The sequence below is a fragment of the Pezoporus wallicus genome, unplaced genomic scaffold, assembly GCF_028554395.1.
Source record: "Pezoporus wallicus isolate ANWC-B61680 ecotype Strahan unplaced genomic scaffold, APGP_CSIRO_Pwel_v1 contig_5542, whole genome shotgun sequence".
NCBI classification, from domain to species: Eukaryota; Metazoa; Chordata; class Aves; order Psittaciformes; family Psittacidae; genus Pezoporus; species Pezoporus wallicus.
This window is the reverse complement of record NW_026640165.1, coordinates 471,441-494,000: the sequence shown is the minus strand read 5'-3', so window position 1 is coordinate 494,000 and position 22,560 is coordinate 471,441. Positions and strand designations below refer to the sequence as shown.

The following is a 22,560-nucleotide window of genomic DNA, read 5'->3' as shown; positions in this document are numbered from 1 at the left end:
GGAAGACAAGTTTGTAAACTAATTTCTGGTGTATTATGACAAACAAATGTTGGGATCAGACTGCTTCCCCCATATCTGCCAATTTGTTGTATTTCAAAGTGGAGTTGATTATATGTAGTGAAAAATCAGCCTTACAAGAAAATGGAGCTCAAGAGCCCTCTGTTAAGATCCTGATCATCACCTGTCCTGCCAGTTGATTTTATTGTTTGCTTGTCTGTTGTCAGTGTTGTGACTGATAATCACTTGCATGTTTTTGGAGATAGTTCACAAGAAAAATCTGCTCCGGCTCTGCTGAAAAGGATAATCCAATTTTCAAGAATAAACCAATGGAAGTGCATTGCTGTTTGTAGGGAATGGTTGGTAAGGTTGCATCTCATCAGATGCTAAAATACATGAACTAGAGCAGAAGGGTACCAAGGCTGTGCTGTTGTGTGGTGTGGTGTGAGCAGAGCTGTCTCCCTGCTTTCCTGGTGCACAGAGGGAAAGGCAGAGATCCTCTGTGCTGCTCCCACTCAGGTAACACCAGCAGTGCTGGTAGGTGGAAAGAAGAAAGGATCATGTGCTTGCATGGGCACAGGATCATGCTCACAGTTTATGCCATGGCAAAAGTAGGCATTTACTGATTACAGGACATTGCTGAGGTTAGAGAAATTGAAGTTAGAGTGAAAATTGTGACATTACTTAAGGGCACTTGTTCGTATGTGAGCATCACCTCACAACAGCCCAAGTTGGTCCTGAAGTGATTTCAGTCCAGCTATCCTTGCTACAAAATCCCCAGGAAGAATTGCAGTCCTTCACATGAAGTCCTTGCTCCTTGGGGTAGGGTTGTTCCTCATTTCTGCTCTGCTGGATTTTATTGCTGAATGAAATCCATTATTCCAGGGTGATCATGTCAGTCCAGGCATGACTTTGTACTTTATTTTATGAAGTTGTTGAAAGAGAATAAGAAAGAATGATGATTTTTAATTTCTTTAACAAAATATGTGTTCATATTTTGTTAGTTTATCTACTGCTTGAGTTTAATTTTTTTTGGTGACCTACTGGACCTGCTGTCATATGAACACTTGACTTGTTTCTGAAAAGAAGGAAAATACAACTTTTACTTCAAAACTGTAGCTTCAAGATACTAAAAAGCTTTAAACCAGGATTTTTTACATTTATCAAATGAATGTATTGTAGTTCTTCCCTCATTTCAACCCTTAGGAAAAATACAGCAATTGTTATAATTAGTGCAGTTTGTAACCAAAGTTTTTTCATAAGCCTTAGCTTCAGCTGGTGGAATGCTTGAGGGAAACTAACCTTCAGGAGAAATCCATGAGATACACAAGTACAATATCCAACCTCAGTGCAGGAAAGTAAAGATGCTTTGTAGCTGTTTGAGAATATTGGTTTGTTGGTTTTGGGGTTTCTTTTAGATAGCATCACATTAATTAGCTGAATGTTGAAAGACCTTGTGGGTTTTGGTAAGACGTGATGTTGGTCACAGTGCCCTCAATGAGTTCGAATTTATTTAAATAAAACTATTAAAATAACTACTTGACAATGCTATTTTGGCAGCATTATCGAAAGTGATGAAACATTTTACATAGTGAATTATTAATAAAATCAGTAATTTGCTCCTCTAGCACTGAGATTTTCTAAATGTCTGCTTCTGGATAAACAAATGACAGAAATATTTTGTGACACTGGAGTCATACTCCAGTCATATGGCATCACAGTCACCTTGATGTTCTCTGACATGCTGGAAGGATGCTGTAATCATTAGAAGGCTGAATCAATAAATGCTGACAGCATTAGCTGTTAAGGTGAAGAATATGAGCATTGAGGAAGTCTAGATTTAAAAAAATCTTTAAGAGCTGTTTTACCCTACAAGTCTAAATTTTTGGAAAGATTAAGTTTTAATCTTTAATTTTGATGTGAATAGTGGATTTGTTGAAGTACTGCATCTGCTTGCTTAGCTCATACATACTGAGCTCATTATTTTCTCTCTGTAAATTAAACTTTACTATTTTTAGTAAAGGCCTTGGTAGAGATTTCTTTTTGTTAACTACCTACTTAAATTTATCACTGAACATGTAATAAGTAGTATCACAGACATTAGTGACCAGCCAGTAGTCATAATTTACTCAGGCAGCTTTGTGATAACCTTTGCTTAAGGAGGGCAAAGAAGTAATGAACTTTAAAAATATCTTCAGTCATAATCTGCCAAGAGTTCAACCAACTGGGATATGCTTTAGCTGCAGTTTTCTCTGAGACTATCAAAGAGGTGTATGTTAACTTCTAATAGAAATTTTGCTAAAGATTCAGAATGAATACAGAATTCAGATTTGCTCTGAAGAATCTGTCAGATCAGTAATCTAAAGGATTGCTTAGCATTGAAAAAATAAATGTTTATTTCTTCTCCACTGAAATACACCGAGGAGGGTATGTAAAATTCAAGAACATTTTGTATCCTAAGAAACATTTATGAGAGATTTAGCTACTGAAATTTTTCACATTTTTAAAACCAGGAGCATTTAGGGTTTTGTTCCTAGATGAATCTCCTGAGCCTAGTTCTGAGTATCCTTTCCTTAGGTATTACATTTTTGCCACGTATAACGTGGGGAACTTGGCTGTCTGGCTGAGGCATTCACAAACAGATGTGCCTTCAGGTGCCCTGTTTTTCAAGAACTGACACTGAAATGCAAAGTACTTCTGAAGACGTAATTTTCTGACATTAGCTGCTGTTCATCCAGAGGAACTTTGAAAGACATGTGTCATATTCAGTTACGGCAGGGCATCGTGGTGAACAGCTGAGCTGGTCCCCCTGGGCTTCCTTCCTGCTCTGGGGAAAGAGACAAGCACTTTGGCCGCATAGGTTGTCTTACCCTGCAGTGGTCATCTGAACTAGTCAGATGACTTGTCTCTAAGACTACTGATTCTTCATAGGAGAAACCAAGGTGAGTAGCAAAAAGTCATGGATCAATTTTCTTCTCTATTTGGCAGAACAATGAGAATCTGTAGATCGTATGGGGAGTACAAGTGCTGCAAGGATATACACTATTACAATATGGCATCAGCCATATTATTAATTGTTAGACTTCCTGGGTGGGCAATTTTGTGGAATCCTTAGCAAGTCAAGCTTCCCTGTGCCACCACCCAGCCTCCAGCACCTGCCAGAGAACAACAGGGAACCTTATCAGGTCTTGTATCTTCCGGATGCCTCAAGCATCTTGGATGTCATTAGACATAACTGTGTAGTTGATAGATCTGGTGACATGTTAGGAATTAGTGTCCTAAGGTGGACATGTGATCCATGCCCTTTGCTCATCAGACCTTCAACATCTTTGAGGAGACAAGACCTGTCACTCACCTGCAGGCAGGTCTACATTGTTTCCGTCTGCAGCCGAGTCCCATTCTGGCTTTTCTCCTTCAGAGACTCATGGTATTGTCTGGTAATGAAGAGTGTTGTCTGGTAACGGAGGGTATTGTCTAGTAACAAAGCACTTCACGGTTCAGCCTTGGGAATAGCTGAAGAGGAGCTACAGTTTCCTTTAAGCATAGTTTAAAAATTGCAAGAAGCAACAGTTTTTTAATCAGTGAACTTATTTAAGTGAAATTCTGTTTAATGTCACATTGCTGGCACAGGGTAAGAAAAAGGAGGAAAGGTTGCTGTTAACACAATCCAGTTTTATGCTGGCTGTGGAATTTGTTCTATTGCAAACCCTCTGAAGTGCTTTCTCAAAAGCCGGTGTAGAAGAGTCTCACCAGAACAAGTGGCTTTTTATGTCTTGTTTTATTGACTCACATTTGATGGTTTCCCATGTGTATTTAAAGGCTGAATTCCAGTCTCTAGTGAATGACTCGGAAAGCATTTAATTTTGAACTGAATTCATTTGCAATTTCCAACAGAAGCATCTGCTGACCAGTTATGAGAGGGTCCAGGTTCTTGAGTCCTATCTATTATAATCTTCTTGTATGCATTATTTAAAGCCTTCTATGCTTATCCTAGATATTCCTTTATAAAGCAATGAAATGAAATATAAATTGCTCTAAAAAACAATGCCAGTTATTTAAAAAATCCTACTCATAAATGAAAACTTGTTAAAGACTCTTTCAAGTTGTGCTCACTTCCATGAATCGCAGCCTGACACAAATAACAAAAGCTCCTACTTAATCTTTATTTTCATTATCTTTTTCAATAAAACAAAATCTCATTTTACTAATAAATGAAAATATACAGTATTCCCTCTACTTTGTTTGTCACAAACCATCTTGAAGGCAAGTAGCACCAGTGAAAAAGCATGAACACTGGAACTGATAAAAATGGGATACAGTGAAGTAGATATTTCCAGGGGAAGTAACTGTAAGCATAGTTTTACAAGTTCCACATGCCGCATGAACAAAATACCTTGTTTCACAAAAATTTGGTAATACTAAACACAGAGGAACTTGCATTTTAACATTAAATCCTCATCCATTTTGTTTGCAGTTTGTTTCTTGAGGTATTTTTTCTTAGTTCTACAGTTTTCAGAATAAGAAAGTGAGAAACCATCAATCTAATTGGAGCAGCCAATTTTAAGGAAACAAGAACTGATAGGTATAAGTAGTTTAAACTGATAGCTATAAGTAGTTTAAAAGTTATTCTAATCAAAGGAAAAAAGCTTAGAGTCTTCACAAGCAGATTTTGTATTTTTTATGCCCTGAGGACAAATAATAAATCTGAAGTGTTTCAGGAAGCCAATGTAATGAAATGACCTTTTTAAAAAGCTGGGGTCTCTGGGAGGAAGATACATAATCTTACTACAGCTAGACTGCTATTAAAGTAAAGCACTGCTTCACCATTTCATATGCAACAAGAAAGGTACCTACAGCAGCATTTATGTAATCGAGTCAGGCAACATTAAGTTGAACTACTGTTAATAAATAGTAACCTGTCTTTTTGTGGTTGAAGCAGTGCTTCTTACGTGAAGTACAAGAGAAATGGTGAATATTTGTTTGATATCCAAGTAATTCTTATTTTTGGCAGACTGGTCTAAATGCCATTTACTTGTGTGTGAAGCTTGGTATGAATCCATTTAATTATGGTATTTTCAGTGTAATTTCAGCTTTGTTTTGAAAAAAATAAATGAATGATTAGTACAGATTTCTAAAAAAAATATTTTGCAGGGATCCTGGAAAATATGCTGCCTCTAAGAAGATATAATTTTCTTTCAGAAAAAGAAAGTAAGGTATTAACTTCAGAGCTCGTTCACAGTATAAGCTTAATGTTTGTTTCAGCAGTCCCTGCAGTTTGGGGATGATTGGCCCATTTTGACATTTGACCCCTGCAGTGCTAGTGAGCTGTCCCCAGGAGGGGACCTTTCAGTTTGCCTCTGCTACCCAGTGCTGCAGGAGCCATGACGATGGTGTAGCTTGAACGTCTGTGGGTTTTAAAGCTGGTTATAGTCATTTATCTCCCCAATTTCTATTGTGAAACTGTTTCAGTGCTTCATTTGCCTAGTGATTAAAAAGGGTCTAAATTACAGTAAATTTATTCAAGTCCAGTTTCCACCCTTTGTTCTCATACCATGATTGTCCTTTGGCTTAAACAGCTCCTTTACAACCCTGTGACATTTAGCGATAGTAGTCATCCTCCCTCTAAACAAGACAAGCTTTTTCTGTTTCCTTTTATGACATATTTTACATTCTTATCATCATCCTAGTAGTCCTTCCCTGCAGCTGTTCCAGCCTAAGTTAATCTTTTTTGAACACAAGCGTTCATAATTACGCACAATAATTGATGTCTTCGCAATGCTTTACCAGTACCGTACTTATACTCCCCCCATTGTTACTAGAAATAATTGAGCTGATACATTCTAGGGCAGTGTTTGCCTTTTTTCACATCGGTAGCTCATTGTCAGTCTGTGATTCACTGATGTGTATTGAGCTTTCTCCTCCTCAGTCATTTCTAGCTTATAGCTAAAAGTATTCCTGTTATTATCTAAAGTGTGTGACCGTACACTTTCTACAAGAGGCAAAGAATCTACTTTGTATACTTTTTTCCTTGTTTTTAATCATACTCTGTTTAAAAAGGTGCCTAATTTCTAATTTTAATGTGTCACATTTGAGCTTCCAGGAGGTGGTTCTTGCTGTGTCTTTTATGGGCTGTCTGAAAGTCCTTTATTAGGAGATATTTTCTTTTTGTTAGGAGACTTCCTACTGAAATAGATCACTTCTCAACTTCAAGAAAGAAATTGTAACTTATAGAGATTGAACATTAATTTTTTTTTTATTTTATTTTTTTTAGTATAAGGAAGCATCTTTATATCTAAGCAGGTGTAAGGCAGATCAGCCTTCCTCCAGATTGCAGCAATTTTCAGCTTTCTTCTAAAACTATGGACTCCAGCAATATGTATTCTTGTAGCCTCAATTCATAGAATCATAGAATGATTTGGAAGAGACTCATAGAATTGTTTGCATTGAAAGAGACCTTAAGGATAATCTAGTTCCAAGTCGCCTGCCATGGGTAGGAATGCCTTCCATTAGACCAGGTTGCTCAAAGCCCCATCCAACCTGGTCTTTCAAGCTTTGAGCTTCATAACTTGCAAGGATAGTGTATGTGAAGCTTCTCTGGGCAACCTCTTCCAGTGCCTCACCACCCTTAAGGTAACGAACTTCTTCCCAATGCCTAATCTAAATCTACCCTCTTTCAGTTTAAAGCTGTTCCCCCTTGTCCTATCCCTACCTGCCTGTGTAAAAAGTCCCTATCCAGATTTGCTGTAGGCCCATTTTAGGTACTGGAAGGCTGCTCTAAGGTCTCCGTACAGCTGCCTTTTCTTCTGGCTGAACAATACCAACTCTCAGTCTGTGTTCATAGGAAAGGTGCTCCAGGTCTCTGATTATCTTTGTGTCCCTTCTCTGGACTCTCTCCATCCTCCTTCTTATGTTGAGGACCTCAGAGCTGAACACAGTACTCCAGGTGGGTCTCACAAGAACTGAGTAGAGGGGTAGAATCCCTCAGTGTGCTGGCCATTGTCCTTTTGATGCAGCCCAACATAAGGTTGGCTTTCTGGGCTGCGAGCCCACACTGCTGCGTCATGTTGAGCTGATCATCAACCAACATCCCCAAGTCCTTCTCTTCAGGGCTGCTCTCAATCCAGTCTCTGCCCAGCCTGTGTTTGTGCTTGGGATTGCCCTGACCCCCTTGCACTTGGCCTTATTGAACTTCATGAGGTTTGCACTGGCCTTATTGGCTGGCACCAATCAGCTCCGTGTGTTTCAGCACAGTTCTGCGAGAATCTGCTCCATGATCTTGCCAGGCACTGCGATGTGTCTGACTGTCCTGTAGTTTCCTGGGTCTTCCTTTTTTACCTTTTTAAAAATGGGGGCTTATGTTTCCCCTTTTCTGGTCAGTGTGACTTCTGTGCACCTTCCTGTGAGCCCCGCAGTTATGTCACCTGTCCCTGCCCTCCCTTTAATCCTGCCCTGTAAGCTCTCACTCGACTTCTTATACATCCCCAGGCAGAGCTCCTTATGTTTCAGCTGGTTGGCAAATGGATGCCTCCGTATCTCAGAGTTGCCTACTACTATTACCCGTCACCTCTTCTCAGTTGTACTAGTTGTTATATGGGAAACAGATTGGGCTGCCTTGGCTCCAGTGTTTCTCCTGATGTAATGGGTCTTTCCTCTTTGGTCTGCAGAGTGGTGACATGGTTCTGCAAGGGCACCTAGGCTTTGGGGGAAGTCTCTTCCTCCTGCAGGTCCTTGCCATTGAAAGCTTCATTGTCCCTGCATGTTTGTGGGGGTTCTGTTTTGTTTTGTGCTGGTTTTAAGGCAGACTCTATTTACCAGATTCCATATGACTAATCTGACTCAGGATTTGTTTTGACTTGGCCAACTTTGACATCATTCAGAAAGGGTTGCAGTTAGAGGGATTTCAGATCTGCTTCCCAGTTACTGATTAAAATGCTAACATCAATGTTCATGGAAATGCTCTTTAATGGTGATTTATAAGGGACATCTGGCCTTAGCAATTCAAGCTGTTAATGTGCCATAAGTATATGGTTTGTTATTGTTTGGGACTATTTTTTAATATATGGATACTGCATTTTTATGTGCCTTAGTAATGGCTAAAAATTCTGAAACTAAGTGAATCAGAGTTGACAAAAGTTTCAGAATATTCTGGATACAAAAGTATTATTCCAATGAAAACAGATTCTATCATTTTTCTGCTCTGCTAATTAACAATGGAGAAGAGCAGTTATTATGTGAAATTCAGGCAGTTCAAGAAGAATTCACTTGATTAATACATGCAGAATAATACAAGTTAGTCAAATACTGTTTTCCTCTGAGATCCCATTAAAAATTTGATCAAAGTTTAATTACAGCATAGGCCAGTTATGTTTAGATGACATTGAAAACATCAAGGCCCTTCAAATAATGGGAATGAAACAAAGGGAATCAGCAATTGTTGTGAACCAAACTGGAAGTCTGCAGACTTCATTTTCATCCAAATGGCTGCACAGTGTAGGAAAGAGTGCTCTTTTGATGATGGCGCATTGCAATGAAAGGACATTTTTCCTTCTTTGTGGATCATTTTAGTTCCAGAAGTTGCTTGAGGACTTGACAAGTATGTACAGCAGCTCTTGGATTTTGTGAGCACAGTGTTCTGAGATCAGTGATAGAGAAACCCCTGTCCAACCTATGCTGGATTTCATGAGTCCTGGTAGTTTGCTTTGGAATTAGCTGCTTGATATTTTCTTGGGTCCATTTCTTCAGGAAGATAGGTGAAGATAGCTCTGTTCTGTGGTTCTCTAGCGAGGATTGTCATTTGAGAGCTACTTGAGGAAATATTTGAGGTATACAGAGCATGGAAGCAGGTAGGAAGACGTGGAAGAGAGTATGAGTAACGGAATGGTGAAGAGGTTGAGAGGAAGTAAGTTTGCTGAAGCAATGGGAATGAAGAAGTAGGCATGAGGACAAAGGAACTAACAGAGACACAGGTGCTCAAAGGAAAGAGTAGCTGCTTCTTTCTTGTGAAAAATTAATCCAAGAAGTCAGATGTTGGGTTTGGGGAAGTTAGAACTAATGGTTTGTACAAAATGCATGAAAGTTTGTGGGTGAGTCAGACTTCAATTCGCAGTCAACCTTCCTGGAATGTGCTGCAGTATGTGGCATAGCTCCATTTTTTCATTTGATGTAACACAATCTGTTGTTGGTCCTTCAGGAAGGAGTGAAGAAGGGGATGTTCTTTCTTTGAGTAGTTATAAGGAAGAGCCACATAACCACATCATAGTTCAGTAAAGCTTCGTGGGAAAAAATGAGTCTCAAAGCAAAAGTACTGCTATTCCTGCTTAGATCATCAGACCAAAGAAAGGCTTTCCTTCAGGAAATCTCATCTGGACATAAGTCTCAGAAACTCTAAAATAAAATTTGCTATTATATCCTGGATTGTAAGATGTGTTTCATGAACAAAAAAATTGTTCTGGTGTAACAACAGGAGCTCTGGGAAGGAAGCTGTGATCAAACTGTTACATTCTCTAGCAGAGATCCAATTCTAACAGGATAAAGATATCTTATACTGTACTAGCTTATTCATTTTCCCTGTAAGAAGACCTATACTGATATGTATATTATATAGTTATATATACAACTATTCTTGTAAAGATGTAGTTATTTAATTACTACTTTATTGTCCAGATTGTCTGAGGCATTTCAGGCTCAGCCTTAAATATAGCCATTCATTCATTTTTATGAATGACACATCATATTATAATGTTCCACTTCAACAGCAAATATTTGTTTCTTTCATTGGGCATTTATCTTGAGGATTAGTTTCAACTTTCCTATATTAATATAGCATCTTTTGTTACCTTCATAATTTCAAAGCACCCCAGAGAGAGCACCAAAACCAACCTGCTTCACCCACCACTACTCAGAGATTTATCACAACCTCTCTTCACTTCAGCTTTTTTTTTTTTGCTGTCCTTAATGTTCTTCTTAAGATAATCTTTGAGTAACTCTTACTTTTTTCCTACTCCAGAAGTAAATTAAATTTACTAAGGTAGATATCCCTAATGGTATAATTCTCCTAAAACAATCCATCCACGTTACACGTCTCTGAAAACTGCCGTTTGCACAGAGTGAGTGAAATTAGTTATAAAAAGATCTAAAATCTCTGAATGTCACATCTGCAGTGAATGCTGGGAATTTGTTTTGCAATGCAAAAATAAAGGTGCCTGCTAGCAAGAAAAACATTTATTTCTGTTATTTTCTTGGAGGTAATTTTATTGTAGGGCAATCTGAAGGGAATCACAATCTTTTTGTTGCATATATTAATTTCTAGATATGTTTATATGTTTTATGTGCTCCATAATTATTATTATCAGGCAATTCTTGAAATTTTTGTGCAACTGAATAGGACGCAAGTTATAGGTAGCCTTCTCTGGAGCCCATCACAGGCGCCTATCTCTCCATGTTGTTTATAAAAGGCGTGTAATTGTTTACGATGTGAGGAGGATGGAGCCAGGCTCTACTCAGTGGCAAACAGTGATAGGACATTAAGCATCTGAAGTAGAGGTTCAAGTGGTCTGGACCATACCTGTGGGAGTTATCAGGGGCAAATATTTATATGTAGGCTCAAGTATTTACTTGTTACTTATATATTTACTCTCTCTATATATAGGCTCAAGTATTTACTTAATTTTTTACTAAAGTTTTACAACTTTATATATATTCTTAAAAGTAGCTGATTTAAGCAGCTGAAAGCTGATTTGGAGATGGCCACATGAGTCTAATTATTCAGAGAAGTGACTTCAGCATAGCCAAAATTAATAGTAAGATAGTTCAAGTGGTATAAGTTGTCAATGTGGGTTGGACAGATCTGGGCTTAGGTGTGATGGTCTGTGTATTTGCCTGTGATAAAATGCTTTATTTCTTTTATTTGCTATAAAAAAAATAAAAATCTCTTGAATGTATGATTTAAGAAGGGACAAGGAAAAAAGAAGTATTGAAAAGTTGAAAGATGCATGGGTTTGGTCTTTCCATTGTTATTATTTCTCTATGGTTATCAAAATATGGCTATTTTAAGCCTAGATGTAATTTCCGAAGAGCTATCTGTACTCCATACTTCACTGCATAGGGCTGTATAAGTAACAATAACCTGCATATCGCTAAAAAAAAAAAAAAATCCATATACATCTGTATGAAGAGTATCAGCAGCCCTTGAGTTTTAGACATATTGCTAGGACATCCTGCATGCAAAATAGATGGGAAATGGATTATGCAAATTATTTCAAAGTGAAATATGGTGATTCCTTGAGATAAACTGCAAAATAAAGACTAGGCAGTATTATAAGTATGGAAAATATCGTCATTCATTACAGCCACAATTAGTGATTACAAATGTTCTACCATGAATACTTCTGGGGGAAGCAGGACACAGGGGCATTCCCCACTCCTCCATGTCTTTGCTCACTTTTAGGCACAGAGCAACTTCCCCAGGAGGCCACTATGGTACTCTATTCAGCCTCACTCCAGATTGGCTCTGTCGCCTTTTGGATTAACTTGTGTGGAAGGTCGGCTTCAGTCCACCCAAGAAGCAGTTTATGCAATACAGTCTCCTTCCTCAGTGATGATTTGGACATTGCACTAAATAATACTCTGTTAGCCAGCTTTAGACTCCCCCTTTTTTCCCAGATCAAGCTGTCTGGCATACTTGGGCTCTATTTGTAGTGAGTTGGAAACTCCCTAATCTACTTGGATTTTGCAAGTACATTATTTATCAGAATTATCCTCTTGTATACTAGCTTTTCTATCAACGGGGGGAACAAGATTCAGAAGCACTAACTCCATTCATAAATTAATAGATGCCTTCCAAGAAAAGCATCAGTATCAGAACAGAGAACACGAACATGTGAAGAAGGGCTGGTATTTCTAAGAGTTGATGTTATAGTGTGAGACAGCAAAGTTACAACTTCAAAGTATCTGGGAGTCCTAGTGGGAAAAAAAATCAATTAACATACATGGCAAGGCTGAGATGAATGCAAATTAGGAAACCTGCTCATTTTCTGAAGGGTTAATCTGCCTTAAAGAAGAGCACATGTAGTTGAGTCTTAGAGATGAAAAGTCAGATTTCTTCCTTTGTGACACACTTTCCTATTGATTTCATCAGATTGCAAAACAGTAACGAAGAGGAGAAATTCACTGTAGGAATGCAGCTGTTTGAGATATTTTTCTTGTTAATGGCAGATTAGCAGGTCAAAAAGCAAAGCCATGTTTTGATCTTCATATTTTTAGCCTTCTTTTTATATGTTAATAGGACTGATGCTCCCTAGAGTAAGTCTCTTGGGTGTTACCGTGACTTACTGTATTCTTTAAACCCTTTTTAAAACTGCAGCAAAATCTTGGAACATTTATTGCACTACAGTTACAGTGGAGGTTGTTTGCTCAGAAAGGCAGGCTTTCAGCTAAGAAGTGCTCATTCAAGGAACTGAATTAAGCAAGTTTTAAGATTATCATCTAGTTCTAAGTACTGCAGCACGAGCACTAAGGGTGCTCTGCTCCCACTCACCCCCTGCTTTTCACAGCCCAAATGGTTTTTCCCACTTCTGCCCCAGATCCTGAAATGCAACTCAGACCTCTTACAGGTGATCATTTGATGGGGTTTGTACTCATACTGCCATAGCTCTGGATAAAGGTTTCTCCTTTCCAGCAAAGCTGTGGGTCAGTGTACTGGAGGACCCTAGCACACTATTTCTGAGCAGGCATAGTTTTCGCACACATTGTGGCATTAGCTGCTATCACATGAACATTGATTAGGTTTCAGATGTAAATGTTGTTTTATATTTTAATTTTTTATTCCCATAAATGCATAGGATGGGAACCAGAGAAAGAGCTGCAGCTTGCCCAGGTCCATGGAGTGGCATGCATTGGTCCTGGGGATACAGCTCAGCCCTGCTGCTGCACTGACTCAGCAGCAGCTTCATTACAGCACTCCCAGGACAATATTTTAAGATCCTGTGAAATGGGATGCAGAAGATTAGCCTTTAATATTTAGTCATAAGGTGCTCTTTGGAGGACAAAGGCTTCAGTAGCAGCAGTCTTTTCCCCCCGAAATACTGTTCATGTTGACTGATAGTTTACAAGGGGGTTGCTGTTCTTGTTAGCTTGCTTTTATTTGCCTTTCTTATATCTGATCTGGAAGTGCTCTTGCGTATTTGGGATTGGTAATGTTTTGTCTAGAAGGAGTAAATTTCAGGCAAAGGAATGAAATGAAAAATTACTTTGTTCTCTGCTTGTGACTCTCAGCTGACAGTATGTGTTGTCAGATAGAAATAAAAGTGCGGTGTTACAATTTTCTGTCTGTGGTATGTATGTCTTAATATATACCATATGGCTGGGGGGCAATGCACCAGATTTTTTCTCATGAGTGATATTTTTCTTGCTAGAGTTAAAAGTAGTAATATGGAAATGAATGAGCAAAATAATTTGCTCTCCCTCTGGGCTTGTTGGCTGTGATTATTCTTGCTTATTTTAGTTTTGTATTTAGCTTTTGTTTCCTGAAAGTTTTGCTGCTGTCCATGTTGATTAGCTGGTAACGTGTTTTCTGAGGAGTTTTCTTTTTGATGATACCATTCTGCTTTTAGTGGGCAGAAATTCAGACTGCTGGGCATGCTGCTCTTTAGTAGCTGCTTAGTGAAATACTCTCAACATTATAATCCGTTGCTGCTCAGTGAGGGAGATGCAGTATGAAGTTGCCAACAGTGGGACTATTGATGGAACAGGAGGCAAAGTAAACGATTGTCCATTTCACAAGGTAAAGGGAACAACTGGCAGACTTCGCAGTGACCAAGTTCCAGTTTTCTGTTGTTAAAGTCGCAAAAAAATAAATTACAGCAACTGTTTGGGTGTTTGTAGAAAAGGGATTTTTCTTTTTTGCCAAAAATACCACAGAAGTCTGCAAATCACAGCTGATACTTTTTATTCGGTGATGAAAGATAGTGTGAGAAGTGTGTAGCAGGGAAACACCTCGGTTTTCAAACTCCAGCTTTATGTGTACCTGAACATCAAAACTGCCTCTCTTCCCCCTGTGCGCACCCCTGGTGTCATTGCCGTTACTTACATGTGTAGCTCCTGCATGCAGTCTTTCCTGAGCAGATAGGAAAGGCTTTTATGAGACACCGCTGCCCCCAGAATCTCCCAGAGGCTCTGGTACTGGCCAATGCCACAGGTCATTTCAGCCTTACACAGCTCACCTGAATGTGGGCATTGCTGAGGCTGCTGCAAACCAAGCCTTGGGGAGGGGATCAGGACACCTGGAACATCTCTAGACTGCTGCTTTAGAAACTGCCTCCTGTCACCAGTTCTGTGGAGATTTTGCAGCCAACGCTGGTGAGGGACATACTGTGGCATCTGTTCATAATGCATGGTTTCAAATTGACTTTCAGATCATCTGAGATAAGGAATTGGGGACTAGAACAGAATAACTCACATAACATTACTCCAAAACAGAAAGAGGTGTGTGTAAATGATAAATACTCTGTCTGGAAAAAGATTTTCATTGTAGTCCCTCTGGTTTCGTATATTCTTATTGATTGGTTTGACTGACTTAATTTGGTTTGGAGGAAACTAGCAATTTTAGAACATCAGAGTTCACTAATAATGTCGATAACAGAGATATAAAGTGTAATTAGGGACAGTGCAAGTGCAAAGAAGATATCAAGCACTGAGTGTGTCCTTCAGTGACTGAGGCAGTGACAGCAATGCAGGCAAATGCAAAATACGTCTGCGGGCGAAGGATCAAAATAGAGGAAATGCATTACAAGGCAGACTCCTGCCAGAAACCATTAAGTTCATTTAAAATAAATTAAAGAGAGATTTAGGGTTTTGTAGGTAAAGCCATGAAGCCATTATCCCAATTAGTCATACTAGGCTATTGAAGAGCAAACAGGATATCGGGATGTGTCACCAGCATCAGTATAGCCGGAGAAGGGTGCTGTCAGAATGCAAACCATGCAGCCCAGCACAGCCTGGGGTGAAGATTAGTTCATTAAAGATTTTTTTTGGAAGCTACTGCTTTGGAAAGGATGCTGTGTAGCTGCAATCAGGATGTATGTGTGTTATAGATGAGTATGGGCAGTTACATTTTTATTGGGCTGTCTAGTTTTCTAGGTCTTGCACAGCGATGCTTTGCATGATGTTACTTGCTCTGGTAAGCAAAGAGGTTTGGTTGGTTCATGGCTTTCTTCAAGTGAGCAGGTCAGTATGGTTTTGTCAGTTAAAACTGCTGGCTTGCAATTTCACCTTTTCACCTCCACCAAAGCAAGTCTGGGGAAATTCCTGGGACACCAGTGCTGCCTTGGTGAATTGTCACTGCTGTAGGGAGAAGGATGTGATTACTGCTGGCCTTCAGAATGAGTCTGGCGGGAGCAGATGTCTGGCATGATAACAGGGTAGTCCTTTGTCACATTTGTCATTGGTACAAAACCTATCAAGTGGTGTCTCTGATGTTTGGCTCCTGAGACCCATATTAAGGTTTGCAAAGTGTAAAGATTCAGAACAATATGGTGTTTTGGGGAAGCTGTACAAGAGTTGCTCAGATGGATGAAACACCAACCAAATGCAATAACAGGGGGGGGAAAAAAAGGGGGATGCAAACCAGGGACAGCTACTTTTCTGCAGAAGAGTAAACTGGAATACATTGCTAAAATAGACCTATGAATATCTAGTACAGAATGAAGGTATCAGCCTAATAGGTTTCTATAAAGAAAAACAGAAAAGTTGCTATTATAAAACATGATGGGGCTGTTAGTAAAATATTTAAAATAGATTTTGGCTCAAGCCTTTGAAAGAGATTTTTTTCTTCTATATTTCAGCAACACAGTAACTTATTAGTATTTTCTATTTATATTACTGCTGGTCCCTGTTTACTGTTACTAAATCTACTTGCCTTGGAGCACTTAATACCATGTTGCTCTCTATGGAGCACTTAGACTTCGGCTGTAAATTGTCCCCTCATCCACCCTGACAATGGCCACCCTAAAACCACAGCACACTGCAGGCCAGGGTCTCACCATTCCCATCCCCCTGACTCAAGCAGACATATCGCGCATTACACAAGGGGCTCATTCAGTGTCTTGGGGAATTATGCAAATGAAAGGGGATATTCTCCTCCCTGTGCACCACAATTTCCATATGTGTAGCTCCTGTTAGGTGTAATGAGACTGGGACTCATAAATCCCTGAGATGAAATTATACCCCTAAGTGGTTTCTAACATAAAGCCGCTCCAAAGTTTTGATTAACAATCCGTTAAAAGTAGAACATTATAAGAAAATTAAGCAAAAAAAAAAAAAATCTTCATAAAAAAAATTTTCATAATCTGAACATTTTTTTCCTGCAAACCAGTGTTACTAGTGAAGTGCTTGCTTCAGTAAGTGTTAAAAGACATGTGAACATAAACCACTGCTCTTTGTATCTCCTAAATGCCCTAATCCGATCTGCTGAATACCTGGATCCCAAATTGTGAATGTAATTCAAATGTGAATCTGGACTAATTTGTTGTTTTCAGAACTAAAAAGAAAACACATTTAAATTTTATATGCATAGTAAAAGGTTATAAACACCATACTTCTTGTCCCAGGTCTGAGTCACTTCAGCACAGCAGTTTTCCCCCAGGAATCAGAGTGTGGTATTCAGGCTCTATTTATCTCTTGACCACAAAAAGAGTTATGGATTTTAGTGAGACATTATTAAGTTGTTGTACACTTATCCATTCTTTTTCTACTATTCTTATTAGCCTGTGGGTGTTATATTCCCCAACACTGCATATGCTGAGATGATATATTATTTAATAATGAAGCAGTAATAATAATAGTGAAACAAACACATGACTTCAAGAAAGATAAAGGTGATATATTGCCGAGTGGAAGAATGTATCTGACAGTTGCTGGTCTTTTCTTTCCTCATGCTATTTAATTATTTATCAAACCATCCTGACCCTTAATTGATCACAAAGGCCACCAAGTGCTTTAGCAGTCTGTTACGTTCTATCAAAAGAGATGTGTTTTTCCTGTGAAGCAGAATGAATTCATCCCCCAAAAATCAATCAGCAACAGCATATTTTAGCTAGGTGGATGCAGTTCACTTAGGGCCAGATTCTGCACCTTTACTCAGTTTGAAAGGAACTTGCAGTGGTAGTTCAGTTGCCTTCAGGTAGCTACTTTGAGTAGAAACTGCGTAAGCTCGTAAATATACATTTGTGTTCGTGTTTTATAAATTGTAGCTACCATCTCCACATATTTCTTTACTCCTAACAGTCCTTTTTAACATGGACTACTGATGCTTTTCTTAAACATGTTTGTTTGGGGTTTTTTTTGTTTGTTTGTTTTTTAGCACAAAGAAATTTGATTTTCTTCCTACCACTGGTTTTCTAAAGAGTTTTAAGACTTACATTTCAGAGTCCTGAAAAGGGTTGATCATGTTTTAGGATGTTGCTTCAATATTCTTCCAGTAACTAAAATAAACCATTATTTCACTCGCTATAGGATTCAGGGAAAACATGTATTTCATTTTGTAGTGGTTAACCCCAGCTGGCAACTCAAACCCACACAGCCAATAGTTCACTTTCCCTCCAGTGGGGCAGGGAAGAGAATGGGTTGAGATAAAGACACCTTAACAGGTAAAGCAAAAGCTGCACACGAGCAAAGCAAAGAAAGAAATTCATTCACCACTTTCCATCAGCAGAGAGGTGTTCAGCCAGGATCAAAAAGGTCCTTTAAAAATCCAAAGAGACCTAGAACAAAGGGGTGCCCAGCCCTGAAAATGTGTTCTGTAAGCTGCAGCTTCAGCAGCTGTAAAATGCACTTGGTGTCTACATTCATTCATTGAATAGCTTTTAGCCTAAAAACTTCCTTAGGACCTGCACTTGGATTTCTGTGAATTCAGGTCTTGCCATCTACCTGCCCAACTGTGCCGCAGCCTCTGTTGCTCACTCAAGTGTTGTAGAGAGGCACATGATTTTCTCTTCACTTGCAGGAGAGCCCTGTTTCTGCAGTGGTCCTGGAGACTTGTCCAATGGGACTTCACTAAAAAAGTCAGGCTCCTTGCTACTAGCCACCAAGCTGTGTCACTTGTCCCAGCACACTTGCATCTGTATAGTGCGGTCTTATATGCAACAGGAGAGTGGGGGGACCTCTGTATACAGTTAATTTTCAACTTCATACAGACCATGTGCTTCTGGGAAGAAGAGACTATGGGCATAAGCTCTCTCCCAAAGTGATTGCTTTAAATGATAGATCATTATAAAAAATGTAACTACCAGCATCTTTCCATTTTGGAAAAAAAAGAAGGTTTGCCCTCTCAGATCAAATCCCTGGTACTGCATGGGAGAAGCAAGCTGCAGATTCTGCTTTGGCCACTTTAGCGTGGGATTCAGCATGGGAGGTGTATTCTGGCACAGTTCAGATTACATCACTCCCTGCTTTGTGACACTAAGCAAAACTAATGCTTAGCTTGTGCGTTTGTGGATCACCCTTTGAGATGCTACAGCCTGTGTAGCAAACAGAGGTCTCCAGCTCTGTTTCCTATAGGAAAAAACTATTTCTAGGACTAGGTACTTCATTTTTACATAATGGAAAATCTAACTTGAAGGTGTCTGTTTCTTACTTAAATGTAATATCTACTAATCAGGAATGATTACTCTCCCAAAGATCCTAGACTGATTTGGTTGCTTACAGCTTTGTTTTCTTGGTATTTCATCAATATTTTATGTTTGGCATTTTGCTGTTACTCCTGCATAACTTTGAAAATGGAAACATATAACAGATAATCAGTTTAGAGGCAGCAAAACAAAGATGCTGTCATTCATTTTACACCTGTATTTAACATTAACCCTCTCCCTTAATATTATACTCTTTTCATATAATAAACGGGAAGTGGTAGACTACCTAACACCTGGTTCAGTGTTGCAAAGTTTATTAAGACAGCCTCAATAAATGCTTTACCAAGGATCTTGACACGCAGAGCTTTTTGTATGAAGTTCTGATATAGGAAACTGTTTCCTAAGGAGGATATGTAAGGATTTGTCATGTTGCAAGTCAGGAGTATTACAGGTCCACATTTCTCAGACTTAGAAAGCAGAAAATGATGTGAATCTTATTATATTTATCTGCCACATTAGATGATTTCCAAGCTCTACCATTAGAAAAGATAATCTTTTGGCTTCTGGGGGCACAGTTGGGAGAATAGTTCCTATCTTCTATAGCTCTCCCTTTTGGAGAAGCTATACAACAAGGTGATAGTAGCGAGGAGCTCTGGAACTGCACTTGTGCTTAGACATTTATGGACCACTTGAACCAGCATCTTTACATCTTGTTCATCTTCCTGTATGCCACCTTAAAAAAGAGGCAGAATATTTCCTTGCAGTGATTCTGATTATCATTAACATGTAAAGATCAAAGCTATGTATTTGTCATCTGACTTTACCAAGTATTTTTCATGCAATATTTTTTCTCTATCCCTGGATTTCTGAATTTATTGTATTTAATCTATCTCTTGAAATCTCTTCACATAAACGTTCTTTGATTCAGTAATGATAGTGCTGAATAGAGCTAAGCACATTCAAAAAGGTTTACCCAATAATAGCACTTGCTGAGTTAAATCTCAAGAGGGACGGACCATGTCTAGTGTCTCTCCCAGCAGTGTTGTTGACAGGTACAAAGCATGTCTGGGATTTATATGATTATACCGAGACTGCAAAAGCTTCAGAAATTTTAAGGGATGGAGAATCTAGAAAGTGCAAATGTCTGAAACGCATCAGTGTGCTGACTGCACACTGTAAAAAACAAGGAGAATAGGAGTTCAGAGAGATGCTCAGGGCATTTTTGCATGTAGCATGTTTTAGAGCTGTGGATGTGTAGCTGTCACAAACCTTTGAACATTTCAGTATTCAGTAACTCACATGGAAACACCTGATTATTTGCAGAAGTGCTTATAGTTTTAGAAAGACAAATCTTAAAACTTTACCTTAAGATTATTATTTTAGTGAACACTAGACTTGAACACACATGATTGCACTGGTCAACAGACATGAGCGGGAACGTTTGTAAAACAGTGTTGACTGGAGCCGAGCACCTTAAAGAAGGCATGCTCTGTATTTGAAGCTGTCTGAGGTTCATGCAGGGTACAGTTTTGTTCTGAGAGCTGTGATATAATCAGATATAATACAGTGTCTTGTATTAATGTCGTTTTTGTTTTTTTTTTGCAGCAGAATGCTGATTCATATTTATCGTTTGATTTGTTATGGGGTAAACATTCAGTTTGGGGAGCAACTTGCTTGGGTACTGCAAAAGACTGGAAGCAAGAAGGGAAATTACATTCTTTAGAATTACATTCTTTAGAATGTAATTTACATTCTTCCTTAATTTAGTGAGTTCTTCGTATTGATTGCATTGCTCCATTTTTGGCATTTTTGCTATTTTTTCATGTTCACCTTTTCAGTAGCAAACTTGGGGTTTAAGCATCAAAAATGTTTTTTTTGATATCACTCTCTCACTCACTGAAATGTCAGTACTTAATTAATGTGAAATGTCCTGAAGGTTCTGAACTCCAAAATGATGTTGATGAACCCAGTAAAGGTCCAGCAGATGAGGAAAGCTGTAAAAATTATCAAAATAAATTTTTAGTAAAATATAAAGAAAAAATGGTGGTGGAATTATAAAACTGGACTTCGAATATTCGCTGTGCAATTCATTGACTTTTTTCTGCAGAAATTTGAATGAGTTGTTTTTTTCATTGTTTAGGATTTATTCTAGTCACTGCAAAATTGTTCTTTTTTTAAACTGTAAATCAAAGGAAAAAGAAATTCCCCACAGATGTTGTATGTGTTTGATGTATAAGACACATTTTTGCAGTCTACTGCCTGAAACCTAGGGAATTCATTAACTCGCAAGTTGCTGCCAAGGAGGGAAGCGGTCACATTTCCCAAGCTGATGTGCCTGTTCCCTGGCTGGGGGAGGTGGTAAGGCAGTCTTTGTCTTCTCTTGCATTTGGCTGGCTCTAGAGAAAGGGGGATTTCTTCAAACTGAAGGGTTGTTCCTGTTTTGCCCCTACAGCATCTGTTATTTAATTAACCTGATAAAGCCTGTGGCTCACTCTGTTTCCCACTATGCAGCCAGAAATGATGATAGATGAGAGCTGGTGCTCCACATCATTCCCAGAGACCACAGCCCACACCACTGAAGTCACTGGCTTGAGCACAAACTTCAAAGAGATAGGGAGAAGACCCACAACTTTGAGAAAGAATCAGGCTTGCCACCTTTCACCCTCAGCAAAGTCTAATTGCCTAAATACCACTTACCCAGCAAGTGACCTCTCTGGACATATTATTGGATACATCTATCTCAGCAAGGCACCACTGGATAGATTTCAACAGTGAGACTGGGGCAGTGACTTTGGCTCCAGTCAAGTGAGTTTCTTTGAGCATGTTAATGCAACCCCTCCCAATCAGCCAAGGAATGTAAATAATACTGTACTTAAAATGGCAGCACAGTATGGCAAGAGGTGGCCAGACCTCATCTGCATCTATTGTCTTGCAATAAACAAGAGTCAGGAAAGTACTACCTCCCTGTATTTCCCTCTACTGATCCCCAGAAAAGAAGCTCCTGCCTGGGGAGCCTGAGCTTTCTTTGTGACCGTTCTGACCCAATGGGCGTTAGCATTGCTTGGGGATTTGAGCTGAAAGGTGTAACTGTGCAAATTATGGAAAACCTCATACATATACTTCAGTGGGGAACTAACTGAAAAAGCCTGAGTGAGAAGGTTGTGGTCACTTGTAAAAGATACGGTATCACTGCCATCATCCGCTGCCTCTTCGTGTTCCTGGGGTAGGTTCCTTAAACTCACTGTGATGTACTTTCTTACCCCCCAAAATTGAAGGCGGTTTTGAATTTAACAGTCCTCAGGATAAATAACATATAACACTGAGCTATAGTCCGTGTTTCTCATCAGTACCTGAACGGGATTTCAGAGGTTGCTTCTGATCTATAATATAGTGAATGGTTTGCTTGTGAGACGCCCCCTCCCTGGAACAACATGCTGCTGCCATGGCAGTCCCTGAAGAGGCATCATGTGGAGCAACGTGTTTGCATTAAGAAGGATTTGTCCACCTTCTTGGTGGAAATCTCACTTGCAGACTCCTTCCACCTCTGGATCTGTCAGGGGTTAAGAGACATTTCTGGCTTTGCATTACAGAATTACCATCAAAAATAGTTGTAAAGGGTTTTATTTCTATGTTGTTGTTTGAATTGCAACAAGTAAATATAAGAAATACCAGCCACTATAAACTTTCTGAGACACAATCACCTAATAGCTAACAGTGACCTTGTTGAACATGGAGGTACCTACTACCATTTGTTTTTCCTCTTGATCCTATAAACAGTGTTTCAGCCCCCATCAGTATTTTCTGAACCTGGAACAAGGCATTTCCTTCTGATAAGTGCATTCAAGAGAATATTTCAACATTTACTGTTGAATGTACTAGGATTAAAGGTGTAGTAATCCACTTGAGATTGCCTTACTTTTAGCTAAAGGGTGTTAAACAA

At 39.1% G+C, this 22,560-nt stretch overlaps 1 protein-coding gene across 2 annotated transcripts in view; it reads left to right on the top strand.

Annotated features, from left to right (window-relative positions):
- Positions 1 to 22,560, top strand: part of RELN (reelin) — a 283,813-nt gene that overhangs the window by 55,203 nt on the left and 206,050 nt on the right. The gene's annotated exons all lie outside the window — the stretch shown is intronic.